At 36.9% G+C, this 25,226-nt stretch overlaps 1 protein-coding gene across 3 annotated transcripts in view; it reads left to right on the top strand.

Annotated features, from left to right (window-relative positions):
* Positions 1 to 5,233: 5,233 nt before the first annotated feature.
* Positions 5,234 to 25,226, top strand: part of spop (speckle type BTB/POZ protein) — a 176,227-nt gene continuing 156,234 nt past the window's right edge. For 2 of the 3 annotated variants that reach the window (XM_051714740.1, XM_051714737.1), the window contains exons 1-2: positions 5,249 to 5,312; positions 23,822 to 23,905. The gene's annotated coding sequence lies outside the window, so the exon portion shown is untranslated. Of the gene's footprint in view, positions 5,313 to 23,821; positions 23,906 to 25,226 lie in introns of all 3 variants that reach the window. The other variant, XM_051714738.1, reaches the window with a different exon arrangement.

The raw sequence follows: 25,226 nt of genomic DNA, 5'->3' as shown, positions 1-25,226 counted from the left end.
CTCTTCCATTGAAAAATGTTTGGGCACAGTGTTGCAAATCAAACAAGCCGAGCGATACAAACAGTGAAACATTCCACTGGTGTTATACAAAACATCAGCACTCCTAGAACATTGAATGTCTAATCAAATTAGTGGAGTGAACTAATGTTGAATTGGAAATTGGTTGCCTGGTGACCAAAGAATACAGTGATTAACCAACCAGAATCAAATATTCCAGATAGCCATGTAATTATTTATTTTATAGTTATATTAAAATCAAGCACATTTGCACAAGACTTCTATAAGAAACAGTGTATTCAAGCCATCCGTTTCGATTTAATGAACAGTGACGTTCCTATTTTGTGCATAATTTTTACTCTCTTTCCCATGTGTTTTTCTACAATATTATTCCCTTTTTTCTTCCTTCCAACCCTTTTTCATCTTTATTTTACTTTATTTATTTTTCCACAGTGTCTTTTCATGAATTTCTGCTGGCACAGATTCACATCTCCCTTCAGAGTCTGGATTAGAACAGGAACACCATGCTCTTCAGGGTTGGAGGAGAAACAAACAACCTGTAGCCACACACTAACCACTGAATCACAGAATGGCACAATAGATGTGATTCAAGAATGAACTATAAACTGAATTAGAGAGAGAGAGAGAGAGAGAGAGAGAGAGAGAGAGAGAGAGAGAGAGAGAGAGGGTTAACGTTTTTAGTCTATATTGACTACAAGAATATGTTAATTAATGAATTCTGTAATGTTATAAGTTAAAGGTAACTAATGACGACAAGGAGGCTGTTTAACAGAGACTTAACTTAAACTTTACTCTGTCCATGGTGCAATCGTCAACATCTCTCATACATGAGCATCACAGTACATATACATAATGTATGGAGAGCACTTACAGGCATAACCTGATATTGTAGTCCAGGTAACCAATAACCAAGTACCATAATTACAGAACACAAGAAATTCTTTTCTCAAATTTGTTAGCTGAATGGAACCTTGAAGGACACATTTTAAGTACTCCTACCTTTTGAAGCCAGTAATCTGTAAATATGTATTTACATCTAAACATAAAAAATACAGTTAACTATATCCACACCCAAAATACACACAGCTCAGTGTCCACTGTCTTGTTTCTTGCTATTTGAAGAAGCCAACACATGCCTACACCTGTCTTTTTTATTTATTTTTTATCCCCTTTTCTCCCAATTTTGAATGCCCAATTCCCACTACTTAGTAGGTAGTAGGTCCTCAAGGTGGCGCAGTTACTCACCTCAATCCGGGTGGCAGAGGACAAGTCTCAGTTGCCTCAGTCCGCCAATCCGCGCATCTTATAACATGGTTCGTTGTGCATGACACCGCATTGACTCTGCATGTGGAGGCTCATGCTATTCTCCGCAATCCACGCACAACTTACCACACGCCCCACTGAGAGCGAGAACTATTAATCGCGACCACGAGGAGGTTACCCCATGTGACTCTACCCTCCCTAGCAACCGGGCCAATTTGGTTGCTTGGAAGACCTGGCTGGAGTCACTCAACACACCCTGGATTCGAACTCACGACTCCAGGGGTGGTAGTAGGCGTCAATACTCACTGAGCTAACCAGGCCCCCATGCCTGTCTTTAACAGAAATGAACTGTTTGCATATTTGTTTCACATCAATATTGTCCAATTTGTCCTGGTGGACATTACACATAGCAATATCATTCAGTCTCACTTGTGTCATTGTTGTTCTGAACAAACAAATATCTACATTTACTCTTATAATCACAATGTTACAAGCCTAGGCCTCACCTGTGACCCTGCCTCTCCACCTGAGCTACTACCTGGCAGGACTGCTTCTGTCACCTGATAAAATAACACATTGATGCATGCCATATGAACAATGAGACGGCAACATGTGCCTATTCAAAGCTCTCATTTCAAACACACACTTATGAACCATACAGTACATCATCAGCCTAACATTTGTCACAATACTGAATCTCACTACTAACATATCTCCATGTCATTGTTCGACCTCACCTGTGACCCTGCCTCTCTTCCTGCTCTGTCTGAACTACTACCTGGCAGGACTTCTTCTGTCACCTGACCTGACAAAATAACACATTGATGCATGCCATATGAACAGTGAGGAAAAACATTTATGTTTTAGTTAAGTATTATTATTACCATTATTGTTGACTCTACACATTAGCAACTGAGAAAATATTTTAGGTGACTTACACTTTGACTGTTTGTAAAGTAGCTCCTAATGTCCAGTTTTTTTTTTTTTTTTTTTTTTTTTTGTGGCTGCAATCCTGACTCAATCACCAAATTAGCCTAATTGACACACACACACACACACACACACACACACACACACACACACACACACACACACACACACACACACACACACACACACACACACAACCACTCATCCCGTGATTGAAAAAATGCACTGTCCCTGAATCAATTTGAGACGCGATTTGTCCCATATTTTCGTGCACAGAACTGTTGGTATAAAGATGGTGTCTTCCTCACTTACCGGTAGCCTGCATGACGCGCATCTAGTTGAGGAAGCTTTGGCGCTTCGTACAACCGGATGTAGTTACAGCCTCCCCCACTTTGAAATTGAATTAAACTCACTTCTTAAATCTCTTTATTATATGACGAATAATAATAATAATAAAAATTAAAAAAAAAAAAAATAAAAAAAAAAACAACAACCTAAGATTCCTTAAATATTATGAAGAAATATTTAAAGAAAGTCCATGTATTTAGAAGCTTTCCTAGTGTATTCATGTCTGTATGTTATTGTATTAATACAACTGTAGTGTCTGTGTCCATGTCATGTCGTTTAGCAACTTATGATTTGGTTATAATTTTCATATAACTTTAAAAAGAAAAAAAATATATATTTATTTTTTTATTTTATTTTATTTATTTTTTATTGTAACTATTCTCTATTTGTTGTAAGATGTGTGTGTCAATTATGTATCGTTTTTATTTTGTGTTTGTGTATTTGTATGTATTCCCTTGGCAATGTTCTTATGTCATTGTTGTTCGCATAAATAAATAAATAAATAAATAAATAAATAAATAAATAAATAAAATGTAGTTACAGCCTCTCACACTTTAGCAAGAAACGGCAAAGCCAATCCTATTAGCGACGTGGGTTAGGGAGGTGGGACTCGTAGTAGAGAACGAGATCTGTTAACCGTTTTTGCACCACAAATTCTGATGCTGCCTGTCTGGGCCAGGGCGCTCTTGTAAAAGAGACTCCTGGTTAAATAAAATAAATAAAGAAATAAATAAAAACCACAAGACACCGACGGACAACAGTGGTTATATATTTTAACTGTTTGATCAAAATTATTGTAAGGGACATTTCAGTAGTTGCTGGATATTGGTAGGGACATGTCCCTAGCGTCCCTAATAAATTCTACGCCCTTGTCTCATAAACACTTTCAGCTACACTACCGGTCAAATGTTTTGAAACACTTACTCATTTTTATTATATATATATATTATTTTTTATTTTATTTTTCACATTTTAGAATAATAGTAAAGTCATCAAAACTATGGAATAACATAAATGGAACTATGGGAATTATGTTGTGACTAAACAAAATCCAAAATAAATCAAAACTGTGTTATATTTTAGCATCTTCAAAGTAGTCATACTTTGCCTAGAATTTGCAGACATGTACTCATGTCCATTTTCTCAACCAACTTCTTGAGGTATCACCCTGGGATGCTTTTTAAACAGTATTGAAGGAGTTCCCATCTATGTTGGGCACTTATTGGCTGCTTTTCTTTATTATTTGGTCCAAGTCATCAATATTTCATTTTATAATGAAATAAATTAATATGGTGGCACAATTATATTTTTGTCTACAAAACTAATTTCAAACATTTAAGCATACGCCTTCAGATCAAAAGATTTTTAAGATTATGAGAAACATTTTAGTCAAGTGTTTCAAAAGTTTTGACTGGTAGTGAAGATATGACATGAGGAACTTTTTCCTCTTAATTTAAAGAAATTCAGAAGTTCGCCCAAACGTCACAGCTAACAGAAACATATTTTTTAGCTTTTATATTTTATTAATTTATGTAATAATAATAATAATAATAATAATAATAATAATAATAAAAATATTATTATATAAATTGATTAATCAGTTTAGAAGTAATTTAATAGCAAGAATATTTTGAATACAATATTATTAAAATAAAATAATTATAATTTCATATTATATTAAAAACAACGAGTAAAAGGTTCCAGTAAAGGTATTAAATCATACAATATACAATACAATAAAATACACTAAAATTAAATACAAATCATTACAAAAAGCAAAATAATTATGGACTATAAAAGTGTAAAAACATTATAAAGGGTACACAATGAACAGTTCTTATAGCTTTATACAGCAAAGGGCTTACTACTCAGGAATTTAGATTTGTGTATGAACAAGTTTCTTGCAAAATAAAATTATGAAAATTAAGAGATGAAGCAGTTTACTTGATTTTGATTAAATTATAATTTTTTCCCTTCGGAATGACTTGCAGAAAATTAGGAACATGCAATGCAAAAGTAAATAGTGTCCATTATGTTTTAATGTTTGTAGAGGTAAACATTTTTGTCTTGGATTAGGCATACTATGTGGTTCACTTTATATTTAAAAATTATTAAATTGCACCTGTAATTATATTAAATCATACAATATACAATACAAAATACAATATAAAATACACTCAAATTAAATACAATAAAACAAACATTCACTAGATACGAGTCTAGTAATTAAATGTTTATTTTATTCTATTGAATTTAATTGTATCTTATAATTTTATTAAATACAATAAACAAACATTCACTAAAGTCTAGTTGAATGTTTATTTAATTCTATTGAATTGTATTATATTATATATATATCTCTAATAGAGCATTGAGAATTCTTTAAAATTTAAATACACAGACAACTCTTGAATATGGTATTCAAAGCTATGATTTCTTTTTTATTTCGGACTGAGTGTCCGCCAGTAACAATCTGCAATTTATGACAGCAATTATTATTTCCATATGACATAAGATCAGACAGGAAGTGTATGAATAAAGCTCTGCGCATAGATTTTAAATTTCAGTGGTCTCATGTTAATTTGGGATCTGGATCTATTCGCACTAATTTTGCCCACAGAAGATACTGTAGACAGGTATTCCACATTGCGCGCACCCGAGTACGTGCGCGCTCCATCAGTCATTTAACCCGGACGTGAAGCCGCTCCACAGAAAAATATCAGATACAGTAAAAGAGCCTACCTTCAAAAAAGGTACGTTTTTAAACCCAAACACAACATTACACTTCATGAAATGTCTTATATTTCGATGTTACCAGTCATTTGGCACCGTAAACGCGACATAAGTGCGTTTAGACGTTTTGGGTCGGCTGAATTTGAGCTTGTTTCGGGCTGCTGTTGTGGCGCTAACTAGCTTAGCCTCTTGTTGCGCTTGCCAGCTCTGTTACTTAATGAGTCTTATATAATACCAATAAACATGCTTTTATTGTTTCATCTGCTCAGTTCTGTCTATTTGCAGTGTAATATTTTAATACATAGACGGTTGAGGTTTTGTAGTCAAATTAGTGAGTTCCTATGACAACTGACATGTTAAAAAAGCAGATTGTCTCTTCCACCTGCTTCAGTATGTTGTGGTTAGTTTATAGCTGTTAAGTGTGTACTGCATGTGTGAGTTGTGTGGTCAAACGCCATATCTGGCTTTGTGAGATGTGTTTAAAGTTAACTCTGTCCACGCATTCGTGTAAATAGTGTTCGTGTATTGTTTTAAATTCAAGTTAAATTGTTATTGAACATAGGCCTGAGCTTTGCTAAATACTAATCCCGTATTATTTGTGAATGGAAGGATCTTTCTGCGCACGCGTCCTCTCTACCGCCCGCATCCTGCCAGATAGTGGGGCTGTTGTTGTACGCATGCGCGGTTTGGCGCTGCAGGGGCGCGTTCACGCTCGCGTTCACGTAGACGTGTTGAATGGGTTGCTGCATTGCAGGAAATAGGTACAGCTGTCAGGTTGATCTGCCTGGGGTGGCTGTGGTGTGGGGGTTGTTTCAGGGGGCTCTGGGTCCGCAGCTGGTAATTTACTCAGGGAAAATGTGATGTTACGCTAAGTTTGTAGGAACACATTTGACATTGGATATGGTGAAGCCCCCAGTGTCTTGCATAAACACTGGTGTCACATCAATATGAGCAACTCCTGAGTGTGTGGGAGTATGAGCGTGGAAATGCATAGTTAATGCAGCCATCAAAAGAAGTTCTGGAGATACATGTTTTTCTAATCTGTCTGATGCCCAGGATTTAACCCTAAAAATGAAATAATAAAACCACAACAGTGTCTGATTCGTTGAACTCCGAGTCTGTTTTTCTTTTTAAACACATCAAACTTCTGCCATCTGCTGTTGCACACACTTTTTTCTTTCATTTTCATGTTTATTCTGGCATTTTAGCATACGTACTGAAAAAATGTCTGACCCACTTCCCGCTGTTTTAGGAGTTTTAAAGAGTCCTTGGCAGTTTAAGCGAGTTCTCCATTTTATTTTCTTCTTTAAAATGGTACAATGCAACATTTATTTGCTTTTCCCACAAGTTCCGGATAATGACTTTGACTTTAATGGCTTTCACACTGGCAATTTAATTCGAAACAGATCACGGTTAGCTTGAAATGTTGGTAATGTGAAAGCTGTTTTGCGGACTGTGGTACCGAACCCGAGACTACCTGTAGGAGGTGGTCAGAGCTTGGTTGCAATTGAACTGTGATGCGGTTTGCATGAGTGAGAAAGAAACCTGTTCTCGGGTCCGCACTTTTTCAAGAAGTAAAATAACTTTTTTTTTTGCAGATTTAAGCTTGATGACATCATCAGTTGCACAAAAACAAACACACATTGTGCACCATGAATGACAGGGGAATGTTGTGGGACACAGAAGAGATGAGGTGCCTTTAATATATGTGCGTGTAACCAGCTGTGTCCTCAAAAAAAAAAAAATTTGTTTGTGAGCATCCAATAATATATCTCTTGGACATGTACATCTGCTGATTTCCGGCATGCAACGCACAGAGGTGCATGTTTCGCTCACTCTGGCATGCATAATGACACCAAATTAATAAAAAACCCACAAATATAGACCATTTCAAGAATGTAAACAAAAACAAGGGTATTAGAACGGTCCAAATATATTTCTGGATCCTTTTAACAAAGCCTCTTTTTCAAGGAAGTCAATCCACTCGGTGGCCGTATTTGGAATGCTCTTGGGCAGTTTGGGCAAATATTTTTCTATGTAAACAAGCGTCATGAAAGTGCAGCTCCTACCTACTTGAACGGGAAAAGAGATTGAAATCTCCAAAACGGTTGGTCAAGATTTCGATAAAATAACATTTCAAATAAACAGTAAAATCTGACAACACTGTCTGGCAGGGTGAGCAAGAGACGGACACAGTGGGTGTGAAGTCAGGCCTCGGAGAGGCATTTATTTGAAGTGTCCAAAACAAAGGGGAATCTAGGGCCTTCGTGGTGGAAAGGGCTATGTGAAGGAAGAGTAGTGAAGATAGGGGAAGGTCCAGGTGATAGCGGGCGGGGTCCCAGTGGCTGCGACGTGCTCCCCTCCTTGGCGTGTGGGGCGGCACCTTCACTCGAACGGCCCGGTTTCCCTGGGCCCCGGCACTAGAGGGGAATAGCGGCCCAGCATCCTGGCCGGTCGGCTGCGACGTGTGTTCCTGGATGCGGGTCCGGTGACGAATCTAACTCGCACCAGGGTTCCTGGCTGCGGGTCCGACAATGCATCTAACTCGCACCGGACGCTCCCTGTTACATTCATGGACCTGCGAAGATGCCAGCAGGTTGAGATCAGTCTCCCGAGGAGAGGCGCAGTCGGTGTTTAAAGGCAGCGGTGATGAAGCTCTTCACTGGGTTCAGGTGAACCCCATCATGCACCACCAAATGGGGTAAGTCACCGTTGGTGTCGATGATCCACGGGAGGGGCCAAAGAAGGCCAAGTGGGGATTGAGGTGGGGTCAATGTCAGAGGCGGAGTTTAGTGAGATACTCATGCTACGTTCCATTCAAGTCGAATGTGGGATATTCCAACTTGAATTCTCCAGCACTTTTGATGCGCACCTGGGTTTGAATAATGTGAAGATCAGTTCGTTTGTATGATGTGAACGCTGTTTTCCGAACTCTGGTACGCACCCACAAACCGCACCCGAGTCCAATTGAAAAGGTGGTCTGGGGTATGTTTCAGACAAACCCCTGTACGGTTCGCTGCTGTTATGAACGCAATTGTACCAATTTGCGGTAACGCACTCTGTTTCATTACAAGCAATCAAACCAAGTGTGAAGTCATGTACAAGTTGGCATCAACCTGCTTCAGTGTATTGCTTTAGGGGTGAAAGCTAGTGCTGAGAAATTAAATTAGAATTTTTCACTGAAATATTTCCAATATTCGAATTATATTCTAATTTTTAAGACATTATTCCAGGCAGTGGTAAAAATCTCCAAGACGTTTGATTTTTAAATTGACATTCTCTCCTATGTCCACAAGAAAGCGCAACAAATCACTATGAACCACTCAGCACTGTTATAGCGATTGTTTATTGCAAAGAACATATTTGGCTGTTTACAAATGTGTACAAAATCATGAAGTCAAAAGATTTAGCCAGTTTATATTCTCAAATCAAAAGTAATATCAGGAAAAGAGACGCTTCAAAAGAGCGTCTCATGAAGAAACTATGCATTTTTTTCAGACACTTTGTCAATTTAAAAGGAAATTCAGCATTTAAAACGTGTCGTGAGACACCCATGTTCTGTTTATTCATTGCACTGCATCTGTTTTAGTCCAAGAATGTAAGTCATTGTCAGTTCTTGGCACGCATCCAATATTTGAATGCTCATTTTAGCATTCGAATGTGCATTTTTTTTTCTCTTACATTAGATGATTATTCAAATTTCGAATTTTAATTTTACAGCCCTAGTGAAAGCATTCTCAAAGTATTGTTGTTATTTGTTTGCTCACATTAAGTGTCACTATTTTTAAGTAATGGTTTCATTGTCGCATCCAGACTCTAGACATTTCATTCCAGCGTTTAAATACAATTTATGTAATTAGATTTTTGCGAACATCTCGAAACACCCAGAATAGTGGTGCTTAAATATGTTTACAGTAATAACTTGCTTAAGTCTGTGGCTGTTTTGGGCTGCATCTGAAGTCAGTGTCAGAATAAGACTGCATTTGTATTTCCCTCCAGGGTTGATGTACCTGACAACAGTTTCCCAGCAGGTGTCAGCAATGATGGATTCTTACCTGTAACTATCAGCTGTGAAAATTGGAGCTGATGGAGTGTCTCTGAATGAACTCTTTCTTGCATTGATTAGGCACTGATTAAAGTCCAGTGGAAATGTGATGGTTTCTTTCATCGCGGAGAGATTTACTACAACAACAATGGCTAGGCAGTTTCCGCTATTTGAAATAAGTAATCCATCAATTAGTCAGCAGCTCCATCAAAGCAAAGATATTACGCACCAAATTGCCTCGAATGATGAACAGTTGTAATTTATGAACAAAGCCGAGACCGTGCGGCAGACTGCGAAAGAGAGAGATTGCTTTGCTGAAATATTCAGATTGTCATTATAATTTTTTTTTAAAGCTGTTGTTTTTAAATAATCAGTAATGTTAACACTAACCATAGTAAATGGCTTTCTTGAGCATAATAAACATGGATCATTATTTTGTTTAATAAGTGTGCTGATAAAATGCGAGCATAATATTTACCCATTAAACAAGCACATATGCACAATGTCTCCTGTATTATGAGCTAAAAGGCAGATTGTGGCTTTAAAAAGATGAAGTTATGTGTAACATGGGCCTTAATGTCTGATTTTAAATTGCTACTCGTAGTAGGTGAACAGTGAACTGGCAGGTGAAGCTGCATTAACATGTTTAACGTTAGCAGTAAAAGGGCTAATATAATATAATATAAGGATGCTGGCCTGGGGCTGACTCAATTAATTGTTTGAGTTTGTGGTGGGACTATCTGTTCGTTTAATCATAAGACAGGAGCTGTATTCGGAAATCTGTTTAAAAACAACTTTAGTTTTGCAATTCCATTTGGTGGTGCTAGTAGTGCAGAAATGACATACTTAAGCTTTAAATTCATTGATTTTGTACATGCAATTTTATGCCTTGCAAAGTAACACATTTCTGGTTTGCGGTGCTGTTTCGATATTTTGCAAGTTTTGTTGCAAATTCTGGTTCAAATTAATTAAATAAACCTTAGTAAATTAATAAAATTAAGTTGGACAAACATAAAAAAAATTATTGAATCTAATAAAGTTGAGTTAAACCAACCATATTGCATTGATTTGACAATGCAACTAAATTATGTTGGCTCAATTAAACTGATTTAATTTGAATGAAATAGATTAAATTGCTTTAAAAATATTCTCAAATTCATTTAAGTAAGGTATGGTGAGCAGGGCGTGGCCGAGCGATAAGGATGGATGGATGGGGAGAATTATCGCAGTTAGCCGGGAGAGAGCCAGAGCCACAGTTCGAGAGAGAGAGAGATGCACAAAGTTGTCTGTGTGTGTGTCTGAGGGGGTGCTGAAAAGTTATGTGACACTGAAAAGTGTGTGTGTTAATAAATGTCTTGCATTTGGATGTTTACCCAGCTCCCACTTCCTCCTCCATAAGAAAGGCAGAGGTCTGCCACATAAGGGTAATGACTTCATTTTTGAGTGTAAGTGTAAAAACGGCCACGAGCCGTTCTTCCATGTTTGTTGAAAAAGGATAGCAAGGCATTGAGTAACAGAAGACAATAATTAGAAAATAAAATACAACATCACCCACATCTCCCTACTCCCTAAATTATTTTCAGCTCTTTTTAAATTTTTTTTCCTTTGCAAATGGTGCCAATAAGCGGAAAAATGGGCACGAGCCGTTCTCTTTATCTTAACTGTAAGATGCATTTTGGGTGATCTGTTTGATCTAAAATAACTCGGAGTTCTGCTCTAAACATCATGTTTGCGAATAATTAAGAGAAACTGTGTGCCGGTTTCTTCTTTTACTTTTTGCACTTTATTATCATTCTGTGATACACAGACGTAATGATTGATGTATGTCCTAATGAAATCAGAGACTCTCTCCTCAATCTGAACACAGGTGGTCAAAAAAAGACAACCAGGTGTAACAGTGATGTGTCTCGCTTGTACACTTGTGATCGGATCACCCAAAACGCATCGTAATACCAGTGTACACATGGCGACTGGTCGTGTGGTTGAGACACTACAGTCCTGTATTGTGTGCATCAGCACAACGAAAAACAAGACTGTGAGTCACAGAGTGCCGACGGCAAGTCGTGTAGTGTACGCTTGTCTCTGAACATCTTGACAGCTGTCTCAGTGGCCATCATGATTTCAAGCTCGATTACACTTCCTATAGTGCCATCTAGCGTTCTGTGCATGCGTCAAGCACTAGGAAGTGTAATCAAGCTTGAAATCATGATCATGCCTAGAGACTGCAATGGCAAGATGTACAAAGGAGTTATATTTTGGTCTGTTCTCACCCAAAACCAACTGGATTGCTTCAGAAGACATTAATTAAACCACTGGAGTCGTATGGATTACTGTTATGCTGACTTTATCTCCTTTTTGGAGCTTCAAAGGCCTGACCACCAATCACTTGCATTGTATGGACGTACCGGACGTGTGGGTGAGACTGGGCTCATTTTTCACACAGACGGTTGCCCTGAGGAAACGTAGCGGCGATTGAATTTGTTTACACGAGACTGTGGAAACTGAAATATGGATTGGGGTCGTACATGTCTGTGCGAGTTTCCATACTAGGGCTAAAATATTTTCTTGCTCAATGTCTGAGCTTCTCTGTGTGTTGTGAGGAGGGGTGTGTGTGTGTGTGTGTGTGTGTGTGTGTCTGATTATATTTACATGTATAAAGAGCCAAAGACAGGAATAAACTGGATCAGTGTGTCTGGTTAGACTTACTAATTAAACAGGCTATTTTTGATGCTGTCTGTACCTTTAAGACTTCCATATGTAAATGACATCTGTTATGATCAGATAGCCTCCATGTACTGCAGTAGTGTGAACACTGTTGTTCTTCAGGGCGGGTTGAATCTAGTTCCCATGTCCTCATGGTTGTTACATCCATTTCTGAATATGACCCATGTTTGCATCTTAGTTTAATAAATGGTATGGGGAGGGAGTTTTACATTGTGAATGTTAGACTATTTGAAGGGTGAATTCAGGTTAATTTGGCCACTTTCCGACAATGATAGGACTGTCATGGACAGTCCAAATAGACCTGAATTCTCCCTACATAACACATCAAATTTTATTATGTCAAAAGATAAAGGAAATATCTTTTTTTTTTTTTCATAGTGTGGTCCTGTTTCAACAGCTTTTACCTTGTTCCGTTTGTGTGTGTGAATAAGATGAAGGTAGATTATTTCAGCTCCAGTGACTGCACTTATTGCATAAGTAGTTTAAAGCATTGATGTCACACAGGGCTGATGTCATATAAAAAATATTCTACTAAAACTGTTTGACAAAGGAGATTGCATGGCTGCATGCTTAATTTTAGGCGCCTGTAATGGGTATAGCTAAAATGGCCAACCCACTAATTGGAAGGGGACGTACACATACTATTGGCCATGTAGTTGACTTCAGTTTCTCTGAAACTGACCTTTTATTTTTGGCAAGAGATTTGTGATTGAGGGGGAGAGAGGAATAGCAGGTGGGCATATGTATCGGCTGTTGGACTGTTTAATAGCAGAGCAACTATTGACTGTGATTCTAGCTTACTAACAGCCAGGATGGTCTGATCTTACACGCACACAAAAAAAAAACAAAAAAAAAAACACTCTCACTCACCCATGAATGAATGACCTGCAAGACATTTAGGCTTTATCCAAAACTGAAAACTGCTGCCTTCATGTCCAGACAGTAGGGTTGTATCGCAATACCAAAAAAATTTAAATGGTACAATATCATCTTGTTGCTAATTTCAGTACCATATTACAGTATGCTGTCATTAGCAAAATTATATGAGATGTGACAGTTTTGAGATTAAATCAATGACAAGAAATAAATTGAAAATAAAATTAAAAAAACCTCTGGATATGGCCAAGTGTGATCATTAAACAGCAGAAGGATGTAATTTAATTAAATATTATACAGTCACATGCTGCACGATACAGAATGAGCAAGAGGTGCTGCTCTGCTCTGTCATATGATTCACACACACACACAAACACACGGGTGCACGCATGCTCACACTCTCACACAAACGCAACACACACTGCTGATGCTTAATTTTCATGCAGTGTGTTTAGAGTATAAATGGCTGTTAACACTTAAATGAACTTTTCCGGTGAAGCTCAGAGTTTTCAGTCATGACGGGATTATCCCTGCATTAATGGGAAGCTTGATATAACAAACCCGTCTAAAACAGGAAGAACTCAAAGGTCTGTCAAAATAAAAGTCCTGCTTAAATTAAAGCTCTATTCAACCGGATGCGTGAAATTGAAGACAGAAAAATATAACTCCTGTATAAAAATTTAATATTCAAAAAGTAGCACTAATACTCATAACAATTATATAATATTAAATGGTTTTTATTATTATTATTATTATAATAATAATAATTATTATTATCTCTAAGCAGTATCACAAATGCAAGTGTTTTATCAGCATTTTGTGATTCAGCCATAGCATTCTTGTGCCACAGGTAATCAGATTTTGTTTCCATTAACCCTCTGGGGTCTGAGGGTTTTTTGGGCCCTGGAGAAGTTTTGACATGCCTTGACATTTGTGCTTTTTTCAGTTGCTTAAAAACTTATTAATGGCTAAAGTCTGATAACACTGTATTCAGCACAAATACAGTACAAATGGGCTACAGTAATATGTGAGCAACATGTATGTACATGTTTGTATTTTTGAGAAAATAACATTTTATGCGTGGTTTTTGAAAAAACAAAAATTTTAAGTCACTGAAATAAGGCCATATAACACATACTAAAAATTTGTTCACAAGACTTTTGAGAACTGGATCATATAGCCTAGAGTTTTTGCTACAAAATGATGTGAAAACCATCCTGATCACTCATCCATACGGAACAGTATAGTTATTTAACTTTTGTAAGACATTTTTGGTGTTAGGCCATATGCGAGGAGGCGTGAATGATCATGAATATTAATGTCATTCACACCCGAGGAGACAAAGACCCCTCCCCTGGGCCTATGAGGAATGTGACTGAGAGAGAATGAATGTGAGATGTAATGATTGAATGTATTGTTTGTAGCTTATTCACAAAATCAGTTTTAAGTTAAAAGAAATAATCTGACTATACTTTTTCTTTACATAAAGACTTTAGACCTACACTACCGTTTAAAAGTTTTAGATCGGTAAGCTTTTTAAAACTGTTTTTAAAAGAAGTCTCTTCTGCTCACCAAGGCTGCATTTATTTGATCCAAAATACAGCAAAGGACTCAGCTGTGGTCCAGTTTCCCGTGCAGGCAGGAATCTCGGAGTCTGTGGAACCATGTCAATATCTGTCTCTGTTTTCCATGACAGAGAGTGGACTGCCTGTTGCTTGCCTGAATGTTTGTTTGGCCCTCTTTGCAACAGGTGTCTGATCACTATTATTCTTATAGCTGTAAAACAAACAAACAAACAAACAACTGTGAGCATGTTTATTACACAAAGAACTATATTAACACTAATTATATAAACAAAATTAAACTAACATCTGTAAAATAATGGGTAAATGTGTACTTACTCTTTCCATTACGTTGCTGCATGCCCTCCTAGTGCGAATGGCAGGTGAAGGTGAGAGTGATGCAGCCACATTCCTTTCAAAAAAAAAAAATAAATAAATAAATTGTAAAGTCATACAGGCACATACTGTATTATCACTAATTATATAAACAAAATTAAACTAACATCTGTAAAATAGTGGGTAAAATTGGGGTGCTGCGTGCCCTCCTAGTGCGAATGGCAGGTGAAGGCGAGAGTGGTGCAGCCACATTCCTAAAAAAAAAAGTTGAAAACTATTATTACATATATATTCCAAAGTATAATACCAGTAGCCTATATGCATAAATGGTGGAAAATTAATGGGTATAGACGCGTACCGTATATGTCTGTCAGTGGTCCATTACCGGAGATAGCACACCGCAAACATTTACTCATTCGCGCACTTCATCAACCGGGCATATTTACAGCACATTTTACACATTTATACCCGAACAGATATTTGCGAGCACAAGTTTCGTTGATGATAAAACTAGTTAAAATATAATCTAAACATTCATATTACTTTTATATCATATTACATGTCATATTTATATCATACAGCTTACAATTTTAATACCTGCTTTAGCCAAAACAACATTTAAATGTAACTAAAACTTGCCTGTTAGGACATATTTCAAATGTCAATACTCTGAATCCTGGCTGGCAAGTCTGGAAATAGTCCAACTAGTAAAATATGTACATGTTTATATAAAATAGCATGTCAACTAATGTAAGTAAAGACTTACTCATCTGAAATTGTATCCTCGGCTGGATCAAGTCGCTCTTCAAAATGCAAACGTTCATTGTCGGAGTCCCGCTCTTCTTCTGAGGAAAATGTGAACTCTTCATCACTATCCAGGACCATCTGTAGAGCTTCCTCACCTGTGTTGCGTGCCATCTTCCAAACGCGCAGAAAAGTGAATGAATCTGATGATGAAACTTGATGTTTTTTAAGGCATTGTTGTGGGGCGTTTACCATTTGCATAGACCGCCTCAGCACATTACCGTATGAATAGCATGCTCTGCTGGTGGGTGTGATCACATTAGCGATAATGATCTGAGCCAGGAGAAACTGTACATCTCTTTAGTTTCATACAGATTACATTGCAGGAGAATATTTGTTTTAAATTTGAATTGTTTTATTTAAAAGTAGACATTTTAAGCTTTCTTTAGACATATGTTTCATGTTTGTGTGATAAGTATTCGCAGAGTTTCACTTCATTTTTGTGACGTGTTTCAGAAAGATGCTCGCGGAGACAGAGACTGCTGAAAGCGCACCCTGTTTATTTTATTTATTTTACAAAAGCACAAGGTTTTGTTGTTATTGTGAGTGTACACAAATAAAAGTAGACCCTTTATGGTTTCTAATGATGTCTTACAATTATCTGTATGCCCAAATACGACGGAGTATTAAGTCATTTCCGCTGTTATGCGGAAAAAATCCAGCAGGACGTGCCGGCACTACCAGGCCCTCAACCCCATAAAACGTAATAAAAATTCATAGATTTTTTTTCTTGTAATTCAATGAATGTTATTTAGAGGTATTTTTAAAAAATGATTTTGTCCTCTTTATTGTTAGTAAGCTCGTTTAATACAATCTTTTAAGTCAAGGCACAAGCTGAATTGTTGGTTAAGAGCTAATGATTAATCATTGCAATAATCGACCAAATAGTCGAATAATCATTCTAATAATCATTAGATTAGTCGATTATCAAAATAATCATTAGCTGCAGTCCTAAATACAAGTGAGCTTTAGAGAGATAACCAAGAAAATATTTATTGATGACAATGCTTATTTCTTGACTGATATTGAATCATAACAGTCCACTTTTTTCAACGTGTAAGTTAAATTACTTCTTTTAACCAACTACCAAACCGAACATACAGGATTGGGGGACTTCAAAGGGAGCGAAGGGTACATCTGTGCTAGTGGTGGGAAAAAATACAGATTCTCAGATGCTTTGTGAGCTTCATTTGAATGATCTTGATATCGGTTCTTAAATCCCAAGATAAGTCTTTTTTACTCTATAAGCAACTTTTTACAATGTGAATAAAACATATGCGACTAGGGCTGAGTGGTGGTGGCGTAGTAGGCTAAAGCACATAACTGGTAATCAGAAGGTTGTTGGTTCGATCCCCACAGCCACCACCATTGTGTCCTTGAGCAAGGCACTTAACTCCTCTGTATTTACTTATTTTGTGTTTTTGCATTATAATTCCCTCATACTTTGCGATCTGCATCACCTGAAGTTGTTTGGAAAGTTTAGAGTGCATCTGGACTGTGAGCTGTGTAATTCTTCCTCTCCTCCATCAGGCGCAAGCTGCAGTGCTGCTCTCGTGTGTCATCATTAGAGTTTAATGTGATGTCGTTACATTAAATGAGATCAAACGACTATTCAACAACGAAAATTTGTCAACAATTTTTTATTGTCGACGTTGTCGATAACGTCGACTAATTGTTTCAGCCCTATATGCGACCAAATTTTACGACTAAAATATATGCATATGCAATTTCAAGACATCATATTTATTGATGGAATACATGGATTTGTACATTTTTAAAAAGCTAAAATGTGACCAATATGATGAAAAAATAATGATAAAATATAATTTGTAAAAATATTTTCGTAATGTCCCTATAATAAGAAGGTCCCTTGTATAATTCACAGCATTAGCTGAGGGATATTTTCTATCACATGTAAGCAAAATGGACATTATAACTGAAATACTAGGGGTGTAAATCGGATATTTTATCATGATACGATCTTGTATCGGTTCTCTTGGCCTGCGATCCCATATTTCCCCACATTGGGACATCCACAACAAAATAAGGTACTTCAGATGTTGAAAAAAATTATACAGATAATAATATAAAAAATAACGTCACACACAAGTGATCATCACTCGTTTGATGACAGCTTATTTTTTCTGATCCTGTCACTGGTCTGGAGCTTGCTTTTCATGAGAAGCTCAGTTGACGCGCACGCATGGATAGCAGAGCGCAATTTGGCTTCACAGACCCTGCACTCATCCTTGTCCCACATAAAAAGTGTATTTAGTGCTCATAAAGTGAAATTAATGTAATAAAGTTGCCTCATTGCCTGACAGAAATGCGTATGGACGTGGCTGACATGAGTATTAAAATAAAGGTGCATCTAAAAAAAAATGTCTATCGGTATTTACACATTGTATCGATGACATTGGATTGTTAGTTATTGGATCAATGCATTGATCCAGATCGATGGATCATTGCACCCCTATGAAATACCCATATGAATCAATATCGAATTGAAAGGGGAATCTAATTAAGAGCTTGTGAAATGAAATTGAATCGAATCGGGAAATCTGAATCAATACCCAGCCCCTAATATATACGAAATATATGCAATTTCAAGACATAATATTTGTTGATGGAATATATGGAATTTGTACATTTTTAAAAAGCTAAAATATAACCAAAATGACGAAAAGCTAAAGATAAAATTTGTAAAATAAATATTGTTGTAACATGCACGTTAGAAGGTCACCTGTATAAATAACAGCATTAGCTGAGAGGTTTATTGTAAAAAAAATGGACATAACTCAAATATACCCAAATGAATTGGAATCGAATCAGAATTGAATCGAGAGCTTGTGAATCTATATCGGATTGAATTGAGAAATCTGTATCAACACCCAGCCCTAATGTATGCTGCCTTCAAAAATCGACCAGACGGATGCATCTAAATGGACAGGATGTTACGTGAACATTGGATTTGGCCATGTCTTGATGCCTTTCTATCTCTGTATACTACTCGAAGGTAGCATTTTACAAAAAGTGTCTGAAACTTGTGTACAGGGATTTTTGTTTGCAGTGGAAATAAAGAAATAAAGTGTATGTTTGCATTTAAAGAATGTTTTTGCTGGGGAAAGGTGTGTGTGTGGTTGTGTTGTGTGTTTCTCTCTCTGTACAATCTGGTGTGTGTTTTTTTTCTCACTTGTATGGTAATGAGTTTAATGAATATTCATGAGGCAGGGCTGTTGGCAGCATGTAGATCAAGATTCCTGTGAAACTGATGTGTTGGAGTGTTTGAGGGTGCTGAATGATCTGTGTGTGTTGGATTGTTTGATACAAAGGCTAAAATGGATCTATGGGTCCATCAAGGTCCTGCTTGGTCACAAGAATGGGTCAGAGTTGAGCTTTTACTGAACTTTGGCTCTCAATGAGCCACGGTGTCCTGTCTGTTTTCCTTTCTATTGTCTATCTCTCTTTTGCTCTTGTTTATCTGTTGTTTGGATGGATTTATAAGAACTGAAAATACTCCTTTCATGTTGAGGCTGTTTTACACCAAACAAGAGCTGTTCAGTAGAGAGAGAGAAAGACAGAGAGAGACTGTGTGTTGTTGTGCAATTTGATAGCTCTCATTTTCCACATTTTTCATTTCGTCTGCTTTCGTGTGCTTTGTTCTGCTCCACCTGTCTCCTCCTATCTGTCTTTCTCATTTTCTCTTTCTCTGTATGTCAACTTCTCACTCTTTCTTCATGACTTTACCTGTCTAAATACATGTCTCTCTCCTTCTCACTCACTCTCTCTCTCTCTCTCTCTCCCGCTCGTTAAGCCATCTGTAAAACCTTAGATCACAAAGCTTTGCCACTCAGCAGTCACACAGAGGTGTGTGTGTCTGACCTAGGTCCGCTTCACACATGAAACACAACTGCGTGTATGAGAGAGATGCACAAACTCATAGCATTTGTGTATTTAATGGAGCATCTCTCAAAGAGTTCTGAAAGGAAGGTCCAACAGGGCTTTTAAGTTGAGATCCAAATTTTGAAGCACTTAATACTTTGTTTGGACTTCATTATCATAATTTGTTGACCTTGCAGTCCAAACCTTTTGAAATTTGAATATGATTGTTTATACTGAGCTCGTCAAAGTAATCTCTTCAAGAATGAGTGACTTTATGAAGCTGATGCAAACGTTTTGCTGTAATGAAGTGCATTTTTAAGGAGCTCATCAGTGTCAGCAACCTCTGACTGAACCAAAGCAAGGTTTGGGCAATAATTAGCATCAAATAGAGTGCTTTGGAAAATTATTATAGGAAATGACACCACTAGGGATGGGATGATATGGTTATCTCACGATTCGGTTCGATATATACAATATGAGGTTCATGATTCAATATAATTTTGATTTGATAAAATAACCGTTTTTTTTTTTTTTTTTTTAAATGTTTGCACAATTTCTCATCAAAAGGAAGTTCTTTAATACACAATATACACCGATCTGCCGCAACATTAAAACCACTTGCCTAATATTGTGTAGGTCCCCCTTGTGCCGCCAAAACAGCGCCAACCCGCATCTCAGAATAGCATTCTGAAATGCTATTCTTCTTACCACAATTGTAAAGAGTAGAGCCCGACCAATATGGGATTTTTGAGACCGATACCGGTACCGATTTTAGAGAGGGAAAATTCACTGATTACCAATGTGCTGGCCGATAGAGTTAATTTTTGAGCTAGAATGAAAACATTGTTTTTGGATTGTTCACTGATTTTGCACCGATATGACTATGCAAAGGTACTCAAAAGGCTGCTTTCTTAAATATTTTTATCAAAGAATATTTGACATTATTATTACTATTTTCAACAAATTCTAGAAATGAACACTGAGAAAATAAAGAATAAATACAAATACAATAAATAGCTTAATAAACATCAGTACTGTATGTTCAGTATCAGTCAATGGCTGACCATTAAAATTAAAAATAAATAAAAATGCAATAAATAGCTTAATAAACATCAGTACTGTATGTTTAGTATAAGTCAATTGCTGACCATTTAAATAAAAAAATAAATACAAATAAAATAAATAGCTAAATAAACATCAGTACTGTTTAGTAGAAGTCAATTGCTGACCATTTAAATAAAAAATAAATACAAATAAAATAAATAGCTAAATAAACATCAGTACTGTTTAGTGTCAGTCAAATGCTGACTATATTAATACTGCCGAGTCAAGATAAACAGCGGCAGCAGTGTTGCACCGTATTCTGCTATATAAGTTCAGGGGAAACTTTCAACAGTGGAAAACCAGACTTCTAAATATTACATTTTATAAATGCAACGACTGGAAATGTTCGGATGTAGGGGATACCAAAATGAATCCTGAACAGTTTGGTGAATACATGTTTACACATTAGCTTCCACACAGCTGACAACAATGAAAGTAGCTACGTAATTAGCTAGTTAGCTATAAGCTCGTTGTCATGGAGAGTAAAAGACGGACGTTGTTTATTTAACTTTCCAGCATTGTGTCTCACCAACTAGGTAACAGCGTTGCATGAAATCAACACTCATCAGACACAATCTACCACCGCACCATTGTCTGCTGGGCTGCAAATAGATGCTCTGATGTTTACCTTTCAATCTGCTACATTACTGACTGCACTGACAAACGGTAGCGGCTAACAGCAAACAGACATGAGTGACACGGTTTTCAGGGACAGGGTTAACGTTATATTGGTTATATTGAAAAGGGAAAATGATGGGGTCATTGTTTATTAAGTTTCCAGTATGTATTTCACAAACTAGTTAACTTACCGACACACAGCTCAACTCCGCCCTGTCTTCAGGCTGATCAGGTGCAGAACAAGCAATAGGACTGAACAGAACCGGTCCCAAAAAGTATGTGAAAATTATAATTTTTTTTTAGTAATTTGTTTGTCTAGATTATGATCACATTTTAATTTATAAATGATCACATGATCATCTGATCACATCATAACTTTTTAAAATGATAAAGATGCTACATTCTATCAATTTATATTATTTCTGGAAATTGTATATAATAGTGATATGAGCTGTCAATGTTTAAAATTATGTGTACAATTTACAAGTAACACCATTAAGTTTACATTCATTTGTATAACAAGTGCTATAATGGTACTGTCATTTTAAGAGTTTAATGCGCATCTCACAGACTCGCACAGGTGTTCCAGTTCATTTATTAACGAGAGCGAATTCTCAGTTTTTGAGTGCATCCATGCTATTTGTTATTAAAATTAATATTATTTTTACTTTTCTATCTGACTGTAAAGAATAGAGAGGATATTAAAAGACACATTATTCAATGAAAGTGGAGTGTGGGATCACATCTTTGATGGATACATATTACATGGAAGAAGTGGTCAGTTTTTAATCTCAAGCACTTTTCAACAAAATATTCCAGGTATTCCAGTACTTAAATTTCTATAAGCTAAATTCCGACACTTTTAACCACTTCAAGGACCCTTTGTGAACCCTGTAAACAGTGTAATAATGCTGTATGGGTAAAATCGAGCGATAGAGAGATTATGATGTTTGACTGGTCATTTTATTTATGATCACATGGACAGAAAACAATGTTTCAAATTTCGAAATATCAAGTTTTTGGTTCGGGATATATTGAAATGTCACACTACACCTATTCCTATACGGTTAGCTTGCTTGGTAGCTCACCTGATAGAGTGTTAGACTTTGGACACAACAACCGTGATTCAAGTCCAGTCAAAGATGCACAAAAGTGAAAATTGCATGCCGGAGAACAGTTAGGCTAATGGAACTGAAAGTCACGAAGATCATCGTTTCTGTAGGCACTATAATTCAAGGGGTAAAGTCAAGCAATAGAGAGATTGTAAAGTTTGACGGGTCATTTCACTTATGATCACGTGGACAGAAAACAATGCTGCAATTTGCGAAATATCGAGTTTTGCCTCAATATGGTTTGTCAGTTTTTTGGTTTGCGATCCTAAAACCTAGATACCACTAACTTCAAATTCCTGATGGTTTTAGTCCATTAATACTGCTATCCCTCCTTGTTTTGCAAAACTTAGGACTATTGGTATAAAGTTCAATGCACATTGGATCTCATTCTCCATCTGAAGCTGAGAACATTCCTCTCCTCACCCTGTTTATCTGTAAGACACATTCTTGCCCGCTAAAATGGCCCCAAAAATAGGCCTAACCATCTCAAACTGAAAAAACAGGCCAAGCCCAACCACTAATCTCTTTCTGATAATAAAAAATAAAATGCAGCTGGTGTTAAAGTGTGTCATTGGTTAAAAGGATGTCCATTCAGTTCTGTTCATCAACGAATGGGACCTCTCAGAGTGGACACATTTGCTCTCCTTCATCTCTGTCTTTACACTGTCTATCCAATTGGGTGACCTGGGTCTCGTCTCATCAACATGTCCGCTAGTTTAAAGAGCTGTGCTTCTGATCAAAGCTGCGCGCCTGTCTCTGAGGGGTATGATGTCATTCCCATCAGGTATGATGTCGAGATTTTTTATGGACCCACTCGTACCAGTGACCGAATACCTCATGACAGCAACACATACTGATTCCTTTTATAGCTCTTTGTGTCACCTTCTCAGGAGCAGAATCAATTAACAGTGATTATTAAGTTGGTGTCAAACTCTTTATCACTCTTTCACCCAGACACTTTCATCTTCATAGGTCCTTTCATCCATTTTCTACCTGTCTCCATCTATCTTTCACCTGTGACCTTCTTCAGACGTCCGAGAAAGTAATCTTATGTCCTTCTGGTGGCTTTTTTCCTCTCCTCTCTTTCCATTATGCTTCTTGTCCATAGAAAATGTGTTCTTTTAATGATTGTTTTCTCTTGAAAACGACATGATGGTTGATGCCAAATACACAGATAGGATAAGGGGTTGTATATGAAAGGTACATCAAGGGTGAAGTTGAAAGCATTAGAAAGAATGTGGTTGAATGTAGAAAGGTCGGATAGAAACGGGAAGAAAATTGAAGCAGTCTAGGTAGAGAGCATCTGATCATGACTTGTTGCCCTTGAATGTCTTTGTGAAATGTGTAGAGGGCAAGTGTTTATCTACGATTTACCTGTGTGAGCGTGTCTATCTGTCATACAGCTGGCAGCAGCGCTCCTTATGTTGACACACGTTCTCTCTCTCATCTGTTTTAAAACACTGCAGCTTTACTCTGAAGAACACACCTTGTAGCTCTCTCAGCCTAATGCTGCCTTCAAGTCGTCCTGAGAAGTTCCTACTTGGAAATTCGTAAGTTGTAATTATGATGTACGTTCATGTGATTTTGGTCAGAAAAAAATGGACGTGCTGGGCAATTTCTTATTTTCTCTTATTCACTTGCTGACAATGACAGGAAGATGTTTTAGTACTAAGTAGTAGTTTCTGGTACACTTTCTGGTAACAGTATGCAAAATGTTTAAATTAAAACTTAAAGCTAAAGTGTGTAACATTTTAGATGTTAAAATACTTCATCCCAGCTTCAAGAAATAGTTCACCTATAAAAAATGAAAATTCTCAACAATTACTCAGACATTGTCGACAAAAATTTACGATGTCGAATAGTAATTAGATCTCATTTAACGTAACATGAGATCAGTTATGAAACTAATGGTGTGCGAGAGCAGCACTGCGGCTTGTGCCTGACTGAGGAGATAAAACAGCTCACAGTCCAGACGCACTCCAAACTTTCCAAACAGCTTCAGGTGATGTAGATCGCAAAGTATGAGGAAATTATTCAAATATACAAAATAACTAAATACAGAAGCACTCTCGTTGTGAAATACAGTGGAACCAGTGCTGCCGTTCCACTGAAGCAAAACTTGCATGTCAGAGCATCTTTAAAGGAAACACCTCGCCGTTATGTCTTTAATGCATCCTTTATTAAAGTTAAAATAATACAGAAGCAGGTCATGTAAATAAGTATAAACTCCGAAACTGGCATTTCTCTGTGCGGTCAGCACCGCTTCTATGAGTCGCGTGATGTGACCTGATCTAAGGAGGAGAGATTGAAACTGCATCCGGCTGATGTACACTCTGGTGTGGGCATGCTCGTCCTTCACACACTTGCCTCAGTTAGATTATAACGTGATGGCTCACCACGAAGTGAATCATAATACATATGTGTTGCGGTGTGTATCCTATCGTGAAGAAAATCTGCGATATGCAGCTCTATTAAGGAGAGAGTTTGTTTTTTGTGAGTTAAAGATGGATCGATGTGAACAAAAAGGTGAGAGGGTTGTCTTCACCCCATTATACACTGCAAAAAATTACATTTTTTATTTGTTTTTGTTTTGGCTTGTTTTCCAATATTAATATCTAATACTCCTTTAAAAGTACATTTAACTTTAGGAACTATACTACAGAAGAAAAAAGTGTTGTCTGAGAATGTTGAATATAATATTAAATATTTAAATATTTTAAAATATCTAAAAATCCTTAAAACAAGATGCATTTACCTGAAGCAATATATAAGATAGTTAGACTTACTTTCAGAGAATATATCTTGAATATAATTGTATTTTGACTTTACTGCACTGGCAGAAGAATAAACAAGTGAAAAAACACACTTGTA

The sequence above is a fragment of the Myxocyprinus asiaticus genome, chromosome 13 (genome assembly GCF_019703515.2).
Source record: "Myxocyprinus asiaticus isolate MX2 ecotype Aquarium Trade chromosome 13, UBuf_Myxa_2, whole genome shotgun sequence".
Classification (NCBI taxonomy): domain Eukaryota; kingdom Metazoa; phylum Chordata; class Actinopteri; order Cypriniformes; family Catostomidae; genus Myxocyprinus; species Myxocyprinus asiaticus.
Note: the sequence above shows the minus strand (reverse complement) of the source record. Positions and strands in the feature narration are given on the sequence as shown.